Here is a 12,540-nt window from a genome sequence, read left to right as displayed (position 1 = left end):
AGCCACAAATGTGGGGAAAATATAACCTTTAATTTACATTTTAACCTGTGTGTGTGCCACCTTCTGTGTCTGTACCAAGGCCAAACTTTCCAGGGAATGTAAACTTTTTATCAGGGCCATTTGGGTGATTTCTGTTACCATTATGACTTAAAAAAGATCCAAAAAACTATGTGATAATAAATGGCTTCATGTGATTGCTATCCTTAAAGTGGAGTTCCACCCATTTTTTTATGTTTGTCTGTGCTGCATGCTCTAATCTCATAGTGTTATCATAATGGACAATTTTTATTTAATTTGTTGCTTGTAAATACATTTATTTTGTAGTCCTTCATTACTTCCTCCTCCTTATTTGCCTAGGCCATTTGCAAGGGTTTCTGGGATAGGCAGGATTTCCCAGTAGTCCTTGCAAACCTGACTGAAACCTATTACATTGCTTGTGCACTGAGCATGTGCGAGATATGCAAAGCTGAAATCCAGGAAGTCATACAGTCTGGCTTCATGATGCCCACGCTTAAGATGGCCACGGTCTATTTCTAGATTATAAACTATCTAAATGCTCTAACAACCTAACAAAACGGACCTTAGTTTACAGACTAACTTTACTAGAATACATTAAGCTTGTGTATTACAGGGGTATTTATATTTAAAAAGTGAAATTGTGGGTGGAACTCCCCTTTAAAGTGGATGTAAACCCCCCATACACCCAGTGAAGTGAACAGCCTCAGATGATACACAGAGATGAACCAACTCTCCCTACATAAGTTTTACATGTATATCTGCTGTCTTCACATGTATATACTGTTTAGAAAGTTGAGATCTTGTTAGGAGATTTTCTCTTTCTGGTTAACACAGAGTGTGATGTCTGGGCATACAGCCAAGATAGCTAATATTGCTGGCTGGAGGAAAGGCACACACCCCCTCTCATCATAGACAGAGACTCTCAGAGATGTTTTGTAATAGGACCTTCTCCCTGCTAATCTATTTTAGCAACCTCCCTGGACAATACACACAGTTTGGTCGGAAATTCTGACCGTGTGTATGTTCCATCGGACTTTTGCTGTCGGAATTTTTGCCAGCAAAAGATTGAGAGCTGGTTTTCAAATTTTCAGACGGAAAAAAATCTGATCAGAAATTCTGATCGCCTGTGGCAATTCCGACGTGCAAAATTCTGACGCATGCTAGGAAACAATTTGACGCATGCTCGGATACAATGATATTTATTTTGCACGGCTTGTCGTAGTGTTGTACGTCACCACGTTCAACGACGGTCGAATATTCAGAGAACTTTTGTGTAACCGTGTGTATGCAAGCCAAGCTTGAGCGGAATTTTGTCGGAAAAAAAATCCAAGGTTTTTTCCGCTGGAAAATCCGATCGTGTGTACGGGGCATTAGCTCATTGAAGAGAGATAACAAAATACTGCAGATATATGTGCCCAGATCAAATTTCATGAATCGGGTTTACATCCACTTTAAAGCGGTTGTAAACCCATTTTTTTTTAAATAAAAACCTGCAAGACAAGGGCATAATGATGATGTCACTCCCGCTCATGCGCGTGTTCCCGGCACTTTCCGACATATTTCCATTCAAGACCCAGCGCGGTCAGTGCTCCTGCTCCGTTGTCTAGGGCGCGCATGCGCCGTAGACATCGGTGTCTGATTCTCTGCAAATATCTCCTTAACCATGTAGGTTAAGGAGATATTGCAAACACCTACAGGTAAGCCTTAGTGTAGGCTTACCTGTAGGTGAAAGTATGATCTAAAGCCCTGTACACGCGATCGGATATCTGATGGAATCTAATCCGATGGATTTTTCCGTCGGATATCGCCCAGAGGCGATTCAGTTCGCATGTGCAGCGCTATATAAGTTTCTCACTCACACACTTTCATCAGTCTTGCCTACGCACCGGTCAAAAATCCGTCTGTGTCCAAACGCGGTGACGTAAAACGCTTAGACATGCTGAGAAAAATGAAGTTCAATGCTTGCAATGATTCTGAGCATGCGTGGATTTTTGACCGATGGACTTCCCCCACAGACGATCATTTTTTTCTATCGTTTTTTTACCCATATTAAAAATGTAAAACATGTTCTATTTTTTTTCACCGATGGAAAACAAACAAACAGTCTGTTTTCATCGGACAAACCGATCGTGTGTACAGGGCTAGAGGTTTTACAACCACTTTAAATAAAATACAGTTTTTTTGGCATGATCAGTCATATTTTCAATATTAATGCCAAAATGTCACAATTTCTGCCAGGGTATATAAGCTTATGAGCATGACTGTACATATATTTCAGTGGCTCATTAACTGCTTAAGGACCACCTCCTGCACATTTACGTTGGCAGAATGGCACGGCTGGGCACATGCACATACAGGTACATCCTCTGCTAGTCGCGGGCGCGCTCCCGCGACCCGGTCCGAAGCTCCGTGGCCGCGGGACCCGATCGCCGCAGGAGTCCCGCGATCGGTCTCCGGAGCTGAAGAACGGGGAGAGCTGTGTGTAAACACAGCTTCCCCGTTCTTCACTGTGGCGCCGTCATCGATCGTGTGTTCCCTTTTATAGGGATACACAATCGATGACGTCACACCTACAGCCACACCCCCCCTACAGTTAGAAACACATATTAGGTCATACATAACTCCCTCAGCGCCCCCTTGTGGTTAACTCCCAAACTGCAATTGTCATTTTCACAGTAAACAATGCATTTTAAATGCATTTTTTGCTGTGAAAATGACAATGGTCCCAAAAATGTGTCAAAATTGTCCGAAGTGTCCGCCATAATGTCTCAGTCACGAAAAAAAATCGCTGATCGCCGCCATTAGCAGTAAAAAAATAATAATTAATAAAAATGCAATAAAACTATCCCCTATTTTGTAAACGTTATAAATGTTGCGCAAACCAACCGATAAACGCTTATTGCGATTTTTTTTACTAAAAATATGTAGAAGAATATGTATTGGCCTAAACTGAGGAAAATTATTTTTTTTATATATTTTTGGGGGATATTTATTATAGCAAAAAGTAAAAAATATTGCATTTTTTTCAAAATTGTCGCTCTATTACCACCAAAAGAAAGCTCTATTTGTCGGAAAAAAAGGATGCCAATTTTGTTTGGAAGCCACGTCGCACTACCGCGCAATTGTCTGTTAAAGCGACGTAGTGCCGAATTGCAAAACCTGGCCTGGTCCTTTAGCTGCCTAAAGGTCCGGGTCTTAAAGTGGAAGTTCACCCGGAAAAAAAAATCAACAGTAGATTGGGCCTAATTACGGGAAGCAGAATCTGGTGTTTTATTTAAAATCAATGCAGTACTTACCTTTTTTGAGATAGATGTTCTCCCGCCGCTTCCGGGTATGGTCTTTGGGACTGGGCGTTCCTATTTGTTAGACAGCCTTCCGACGGTCGCATACAGCGCGTCACGAGTTGCCAAACGTTGGTGCGGCGCTATACGGTGCCTGCGCACCGACGTTCGGCTACTTTCGGAAACTGGCGACGCGCTGTATGCGACGGTCGGAAGGCTGTCAATCAAATAGGAACGCCCAGTCCCGCAGCCCATACCCAGAAGCGGCGGGAGAACATCTATCTCAAAAAAGGTAAGTACTGCATTGATTTTAAACAAAACACCCGATTCTGCTTCCTGTAATTAGGCCCAATCTAAGGTTAAAAATTGAGTTTTTGGGTGAACCTCCACTTTAAGTGGTTAAAGCTAGAGGGTTACCATCACAGCCAGGCAACTAACATCTTCAGAAAAAATGGTCAGCAGTAGTTTCGTACGATACGCTCTAAAAACAGATTTATTTTTAAATGTAAAATGTCACAAAGCATGACACTTGTATGACGATGTCACGATAAAAACAACCATGCCCTGAACTGTGTTGCATTCTAGTACTTAGAAATAATTTATGATGCGTGAGTCAGGTAATGACTTTCAACCAGGATGACACATGCGTCGGGTAATGGCTTTCAATCAGAACCTTCTCTTTGCTTAGTGGAAGTTTGTCCTCATCATCTAATGAAAAAAAACTCCACAAATGAGCTCATATCCATGCAATGCTGACTTCTATGCAGTGCTACCTAACAAAGTACCTTCTCTCAGTCTGCTTGCATAATGGCAGACTGGGAACATATGTTAGAGATGTAATATTTCACACAACACTGAAATTTAACATTCACTTACTGGAAATTAACAGGCTGTTCCTCCTCACGGTGAATAATAAGTACATGAAAGAGCAGTTACATAGAAATACTGTAAGTACAATGGTATTTTTTCTTATGATAACTCAACTTTGTCTGACTAGCGTGACTCCCTAGGGCGTTTAAATGTACTGCTGCCTGTTCTCTATAACTTACAGTGTATTTCAAGGCAGCGTGGAAACAAAGTAACCATTTTGTACATCTCCCCTAGCTAGGATAAACACAGAAACGATGTGCATTTCATTACTTCTAGGTTTGGCACTCACTTTCCCCCGGCCTCTATGGTTAGGGAAGAAGCTAATTGAGCACGATCTGTGTACCATTAGCCCGTCAGGAAAAAAACGTTGATTTTCCCGACGGGATTCCTGGCAAGCTTGCCGTGCATATAAACGGCCATTCAAAAGAACCACCGTTCTTTTCAATGGCAAGAATGCAGTGACGTCATTGACTCCAACGAGCCGACGTTCGTCACATTCGATGCCGTCGCCGCCATCTTGCTACACCCTACACTACCCTTGTATGCTACCACGCATGCGTCGAAGTCTCATCGAGCATGCGCGGGTTTAGCTGGGGACAGGTAAGCATACTGACTTACGGTTTTCTCAGCAGGAAACACTCTGCCGAGAATCCCGACGAGAAAATAGAGAGCAGGTTCTCTATTTTTCTCGTCGGGATTCCTCTGAGTTTTCTCGACAAGAAAGCATACACACGCACGGTTTTCACGGCAAAAAGCTCTCCCTGCAGCTTTCTTGCAGAGAAAACCAGTCGTGTGTACGAGGCTTAAGACTATTTCCGACATTTGGTGTTTACAAGATTAAATCTGTATTTTTTTTTGCAAGAAAATTACTTAGAACCCCCAAACATTATATATATTTTTTTAGCAGAGAATCTAGAGAATAAAATGGCAATTGCTGCAATATTTTATGTCCCACGGTATTTGTGCAGCGTTTTTTTTAAACGCAACTTTTTGGGGAAAAATAAATTGTCATGAATTTAAAAAAAACTAAAGCAAAGTTAGCCCATGTTTTTTGTATAAAGTGAAAGATGATGTTATGCCGAGTAAATAGATACCCAACATGTCACGCTTTAAAATTGCACACAATCTTGGAATAGCGACATACTGCCGTACCTAAAAATCTCCATAGGCGACGCTTTAAAAAAAATTAAATAACGGTTACCAGGTAAGAGTTACAGAGGAGGTCCAGTGCTAGAATTATTGCTCTTGCTCTGACGATTGTGGCGATACCTTACATGTGTGATTTGAACACCGTTTACATATGCGGGCGCGAATTCCGTATGCGTTTTCTTTGCTGCGCGAGCTCGCTGGGACGGGGGCGCTTTAATTTTTTCCTTATTTATTTATTTTTTACATTGTGTTTAAAAAAAAACTATTTTGATCACTTTTATTGCTGTCACAAGGAATGTAAACATCCCTTGTGACAGTAATAGGTGGTGACAGGTACTCTTTATTGAGAAATCGGTGGTCTAAAAGACCCCAAATCCCTCCTTTGCACGGCAATTCTGAATACTGTATTTTTTTTTAAAACCGGCGCCATTGGCAGCCGAGTAAACCGGAAGTGACGTTGTGACGTCGCTTCCGTGTTTACAGAGAGAAGACTGGCACAAAGCCGTTTCCAGCTTCGTACCAGTCTGTCTCTAGCCGGCAGAAGTGGCGGATCGAGGATCGGGTCTCCTGGTGGGACGGGAGGCCCGGTAAGAGTGGCGGGAGGGGGCTGTCCCCTCCCATTCCTCTGGGATAACAACTGAGCGGCTTTTAGCTGCATCGGTTGTTATCCCTGGAAAGCCGACCACTCACTTTAAAAAACGGTAACAGGATGATGCCCGCAGCTGGATATAACCACCTAAAACCGAGGCCGCATATATGTGTATGCTTGGCAGGAAGGGGTTAATGTAACGGAAGTGAGACATCAGGGATCTAATAGACCCCAAAGTCTTATTACAGGCAACCGGTGTCATGGATATGCAATAAAGTCTGGCAGCTTACCTGATCTCCATGTGTTCATTAGAGGCCTGACCCTCCTTCTGACTGTCTTTTATCACTTTCCTCCCTGTATTGCTCCACCTTAGGCCATCCCAGGAAGCCTATATTAACCACTGCACTGCTAGTCTGCTTTGCTGTTCAACCGTGTTAGCTTTAGTTCCTGTCTGCAGTGTGCTACGATTTCCTTCCTGTGTACCGTTTTTGGCTCGTCCATGACTTCTGCTGTTTGCCTGTGATCCTGACCTTTTGCCTGTCCCTCGGTTACCCTTGTCTGCCTGTTGCCCTGACCTCGGCTTACCCATCACTACCGCTTGTCCTGCTTGCTGCTTCCCCTCTCTCCCTGCGAAGCGTGACCTAGGGGATCCCAGGGGTCGCGACCTGGATCCAGCTGCGGCGAAGGCCATCCTCACCACTAGAGGCTCTGGTGAATTCAAAGCTGGGTCTTAGACTCCACGCCCTGGGCGATCTTGGGTTCACGCTTCCTCTCTAATCGCAGCAGTCGGCCATAGGGTTCACTACCCTGTGGTGCACCCCTGACCCCAACGGGGTGCACTTGTCACCTGGCCACAGGTGACCTGACAACCGGTTTTAGCAAAAAGCTATGTTGAGTGCCGCAAGAGCTGAACACAAGCTTGTGGAACCACAGGAACCAGCCGACCTACAGCAGTAAAAGTTTTTTTGGAGTTCCATCCTCGTTCCTCACTTTGTGGGTGTTGGTTCTTTTTACTTGTAACACCTGCCGGAAAGAAAAGAGCTATCACGGTTCTCCCGGTCCATTCCTGTTATTTGGATTGCCATTTACCCAGTGAGAGGTTACCAGCGAATGATTGTCGGGTTCCAGTGAGGTCAAGCTTGTGACCCTTCAGAATCGCCAGACCAGTCAAGCTGTTTCGTTTGGGAGCCTTCATGCCTGTATGATCTACTGTCGCTGACAGTTAGATCCGGGTAAGAGTATTCCATTCATTTCATCTACTTCTTAGAGCGGGAAGGAATGTTGGTTCCATGATGATGTACGCAGCATCTATCTTCATTTTATATTGATGGACACTGTTTCACATCACCTATATATTCACTTTTATGGACTTTTGTTCAATTTGTTTCAGTTACTCAGTTGCCTTTGAGTTTTTTTCAGTGATCACTGACTGTCCATTCACATAACTGAAACATTATAAACTGTGTTTACAACGTTTCAGTTTATGAATGGAGAGGAGCCGCTGTCTTCTCTCCATTCTTTTTTAGTGCAGCTGAGAAAGGGACTGAGAAATCTGTGTCCTTAGTCCCTTTCCCTGTCTCAAAGTGGAGATGTCAGGGGTCTGATTTTTCACCAAAGCCCTCCAACAGGGCTGATAAAAAAAAAAGAAAGAAAAAGAATTGCAATAAATAATAAAAAAATGAATTGTAAAAAATAAAAAATAAAAGAAAAAACACACTGACACTGTCCACCTCCCCCCCTTAAAAAAAGAAAGCATTGTAAAAAATAAATAAATAATAATAATAAATTGTAAAAAATTCAAATAAAAATTGTAAAAAAAAAAAATACTGACACATGAGATTTAATAAAGGATCTGTAATCGGTATTGGCGAGTGTAACGGAATGACCCGTGACAAACAGAGACTTTGGAAGGATGAGGGGTACTCCTGTGCCAGCGTCACTAATAACTGACTGAGAAATATTAATTAGAAATGACAGGACAGGGGACATTACTGAAAGCTCATATTACAGGATCTTGAGATATTGCAAAGTGTTGGTTTATTCTGACCCTACCGGTCAATAGAATGACTCTTTCAATGCTTAGCCCAGGCTATTGAGTTGTTAAATGAGGCTGGCTCCTGAAAGGCCTTTCATTGTGTGATAACACTGTTTAAAGCCTATTGATGATCAGGTGTGAATACCTTTCTGTTGGAGACAGACCGTCTGTCTAAAGATGTGGATTGAGGGGAAATCATTGTGTGATGGTGTTTTGTTTGAATTCTATTAATAAAGGAATGTGACTTCTCAGGTGTAGGGATTAGGTCATGTTAATTATAGAGCGGCGCCAAAATGTCTGGAATGTTTAGTAATTAGCCCATCTGAAGGTGTATTGAAGCCCCCCCAGTGTGTGATGTGTGGGTGGAGAGTTTGATTGTTCCTTTCATGCTTGAACTGTATAAAACCCTAGAGCGTACCATTAAAGATGTATTTTATTTGAAACCAGAACCCAGAGTTGTGTGTATCGGTTATTATGGGAAATGGGATGGATCGGGTCCTGTTGGTTGGAGTGTCAGATAAGCTGTTGTGGTTGATGGAAGGTCGTAAACGGTGGTGACCGTTACAGAGAGTACTTGAAAAAAACTATCGGTACTTGTACTCGGTCTTAAAAAAGTGGTATCGGGGCAACCCTAGTACAGAGATTTGCTGTTTTATGGGCGCACACAATTACGGCTTGACATGTTTGGCATCTATTTAGTATCATAACCTTACCTTATATATTTTACTAAAACTAGGTAATATATTGTGTTTTTGTGCTCTAAAAATAAATGATTTTTTTTTACAGAAAACTTGCTCTTGATAAACCCTTGCACTAATATTGTAGACATGAATAGCTAGATTCAGAGAGGGTGTCCTAACTTTGCGGCGGCGTAGCGTATCGCGTTTACACTACGCCGCCGTAAGTTAGCGAGGCAAGTACATGATTCACAAAGTACTTGCCTGCTAAGTTACGGCAGCGTAGCGTAAATCGGGCGGGCGTAATGGCGCCTAATTCAAATTTAGCTGAGGGGTGTGTTTTATGTTAATGGGGCTTGACCTGACGTGATTGACGTTTTTTTGGAACGGCGCATGCGCCGTCCGCCTACATATCCCAGTGTGCATTGCGGCAACGTACGCCGCATGGGCCAATTGGTTTTGACGTGGACGTAAATTACGTAAATCCCTATTCACGGACGACTTACGCAAACGACGTAAATTTTTCGAATTTCGACGCGGGAACGGCGGCCATACTTTAACATTACTATTCCACCTATTTGATGGAATAACTTTAGGCCTGCTAATGTGTTACGTAAATGGCGTATCTGTACTGCGTCGGCCGGATGTACGTTCGTGAATAGGCGTATCTAGTGATTTACATATTCTACGCCGACCGCAATGGAAGCGCCACCTAGCGGCCAGCCTAAATATTGCACCCTAAGATAGGACGGCGCAGGCCGTCGTATCTTAGATAGGTTTAAGTGTATCTCTGTTTGAGAATACACTTAAACTTAGGTCGGCGCAGATTCTGAGTTAGGTCGGCTTATCTACTGATACGCCGGCCTAACTCTATGTGAATCTAGCTAGAAGATTTTAAACTATTACCTTTTATTCTCCAGACTCTCTGCTTTCAGAAATCCTCGAATGTTTAGGATTTTTTACTTGTTAGCGGCGCAGTAGTCCACTTTTTAGGGGGTTAAAAAAAGGCGCTGAGGAGGCCATAGAACGCCTGTCAAATGCTCTCTGAAGAGCGATCTGAACGCGTCCCCTTCTCAATCCAAAGCGAAAAGTTTTGCCTCTACATATACTTCTATATTTTGTGGTCACTGACCAATGGCAGCCATGCAGTTGAGGAAAGTCAGAGAAATATACTGCATCCTGGTTCATGCCCAGTAATTGAATGGACTGCAGCCTCAGGGTCACCATGGCAACCAGAGTGTTTGGCAGCAATGGTCTCTGTGCCAGTCCTCTCTGCGCACCACGTGCCCCATCCCTCCTCTCTGCGGGCCGCCTGCACTGCTCCCTCCTCTCCGCCAGGGGGCGCCGGTGTCCTCCCGGCTGGTGCGCGTCCTCTCTCGTTCCCCCGCCTCTCCTCTCGTCGGGCCGGACATGGCAGTGACAGCGGAGCTGGGGGTACACGGAGCCGGGCCGCGCAGCAGGCAGGAACCGGACGGCGGGGAGAACAGGTGGCCGGTGGCCTTCCCTCCTTTGCAGCGCGGACTGTACTGAGGAGCCGTGTCGGCAGGCCGGGGAGAGCGGAGGACGGAGGGAGCCTGTGCCGCCCGCCCGGCATGAGGAGCCCCCTGGTAAGTAGACTGCAACAAGGGCACCGCCGGGCCACATACCGAGTCCGTCCCCTAGAGGGCAGCACAGCGCCCAGGTGACGTCACTGACCTCCCCGGGACAGATGGGACTCGCCTGCTGCAGGGGGACCACTAGTCCCAGCATGGACTGCCAGCTCAGCGTCCCTAGAGGGCACCATTGCGTCACCATTACTATATAGAGCGGGATGCCATCTGCAGGGGACTACAAATCCCAGCATGTCCTGATAGGAAAATATTAATTAGAGGGTGCAGAGTGTCTATGGGTAATCATTGACCTCTATAGTGAGTGCTGACAGTGGGGACTACAGATCTCAGCATGCCCTGTGCAGAATAACACTGATAGATGGTGCAGAGTGTATATGGGTAATCATTGACCTCTATAGTGAGTGCTGATGGCGGGAACTACAGATCTCAGCATGCCCTGTGCAGAATAACACTGATAGAGGATGCAGAGTGTCTATGGGTAATCATTGACCTCTAGAATGAGTGCTGACGGCGGGAACTACAGATCCCAGCATGCCCTGTGCAGAATAACACTGATAGAGGGTGCAGAGTGTCTATGTGTAATCAGGAGCCTCTATAGTGAGTGCTGACAGTGGGGACTACAGATCTCAGCATGCCCTGTGTAGAATAACACTGATAGAGGATGCAGAGTGTCTATGGGTAATCATTGACCTCTAGAATGAGTGCTGACGGCGGGAACTACAGATCCCAGCATGCCCTGTGCAGAATAACACTGATAGAGGAGGCAGAGTGTCTATGGGAAATCATTGACCTCTATAGTGAGTGCTGACAGTCGGGACTACAGATCCCAGCATGCCCTGTGCAGAATAACACCGATAAAAGGGTGCAGAGTGTCTATGGGTAATCATTGACCTCTATGGTGAGTGCTGACAGCGGGAACTACAGATCTCAGCATGCCCTGTGCAGAATAACACTGGTAGAGGGTGCAGAGTGTCTATGGGTAATCATTGACCTCTAGAATGAGTGCCGCAATCAGAGGAACTAAAAATCCCAGCATGCACTGCAAGAAATAGTGCCAATGGACCATGCCACTGTGTCTATGGGTAACCAGGGAGCTTAGTAGTAGGATGAACTACAAGTCCCAACATGCACTGCAAAATATAACACCGATAGAGGGTGCCACAGTGTCTGTGGGTAATCCCTGACCTCTATAACGAGTGCTGCAATCGAAGGAACTACAAATCCCAGCAAGGAATAATACTGCCACAGTGTCTATGGGTAATCAGTGAGTGCTGCCAACAGAGGAACTACAAGTCCCAGCATGCACGGCAAGGTATAACACTGATAGAGGTTGCCTATGGGTAACCAGTGGCCTCTATAGTGAGTGCTGGCATCAGGGGAACTACAAGTCCCAGCATACACTGTTCAGTATAATACTGATGAATAGTGTTAGTGTCTATGGGTGACCAAGGGAGCTCAGCATTTAGGTGAACTACAAGTCCCAGCATGCACTACAAGGAATAACACTGATAGGGGTGCCTATGGGTGACCAGTGACCTCTATAGAGAGTGCTGGCACCAAGGGAACTACAAGTCCCAGCATGCACGGCAAGGAAAAACACTGATAGGGGTGCCTATGGGTGACCAGTGACCTCTATAGTGAGTGCTGGGAACTACAAGTCCTAGCATGCACATTTAGGACTAATACCAAAGGAGGGGTGTCACAGTGTCTATGGATAACCAGGCAGCTCTATGGTGAGTGCTCAGGAGGGAGTTATGCAGGTCTTGATCTGTCCCATGTGTGTGTGTGTGTGATCCTCCCGGTCCCATTTATAATCATCTTCCCTCGGTGCTCTGAGCTGTACACACCTGTCCTAGCAGATCTGGGCTGAGTATTGCCCCAGTGCTGTGTTTATACCTGGACTGGTATAATACCCGCTTCATGTGAAGGTTGGCAGAGCATAACCCCTGTGTGAGCAGAGCAACATCTGCAGCTTCTTCAATGCCATTTACTTTATATTTCTAAGGACTATGTATCCCATGGTCTATTGCTGCCTGCAAGCAGTGATTCCTGTACTGACTCCGCCTCCTGAAACTCTTCCTCTCAGCACCTCTGTAGTTTAGATGGCAGGCTCTGTGAAATGTGGACAGGACATAGTGACCGAGTGTCTCAGGATTTAGGAAGTAAATGTGTGGGTCACAAAGTAACCCTACAAACTTTTAGGCCGTTCAAATAATAGGAGTAGGCTGCAAATAAGTGAGATACAACGTATATTGCAAATAAATGTATGATTTGAAAATCTGACCATAGATACATTAAGGCTCCATGCACA

General features: G+C 44.8%; 1 protein-coding gene across 4 annotated transcripts in view; it reads left to right on the top strand.

Moving 5' to 3' along the window:
- Positions 1–9,997: 9,997 nt before the first annotated feature.
- The window catches only part of ZFYVE9 (zinc finger FYVE-type containing 9), a 103,817-nt gene continuing 101,274 nt past the window's right edge, over positions 9,998–12,540 (top strand). For all 4 annotated transcript variants that reach the window (XM_040360480.1, XM_040360478.1, XM_040360477.1 and 1 more), the window contains exon 1: positions 9,998–10,226. The gene's annotated coding sequence lies outside the window, so the exon portion shown is untranslated. The remainder of the gene's footprint in view (positions 10,227–12,540) is intronic.

The sequence above is a fragment of the Rana temporaria genome, chromosome 7, assembly GCF_905171775.1.
Source record: "Rana temporaria chromosome 7, aRanTem1.1, whole genome shotgun sequence".
Lineage (NCBI taxonomy): Eukaryota > Metazoa > Chordata > Amphibia > Anura > Ranidae > Rana > Rana temporaria.
The sequence above is the reverse complement of the archived record's forward strand: the minus strand, read 5'-3'. Positions and strand labels throughout refer to the sequence as shown.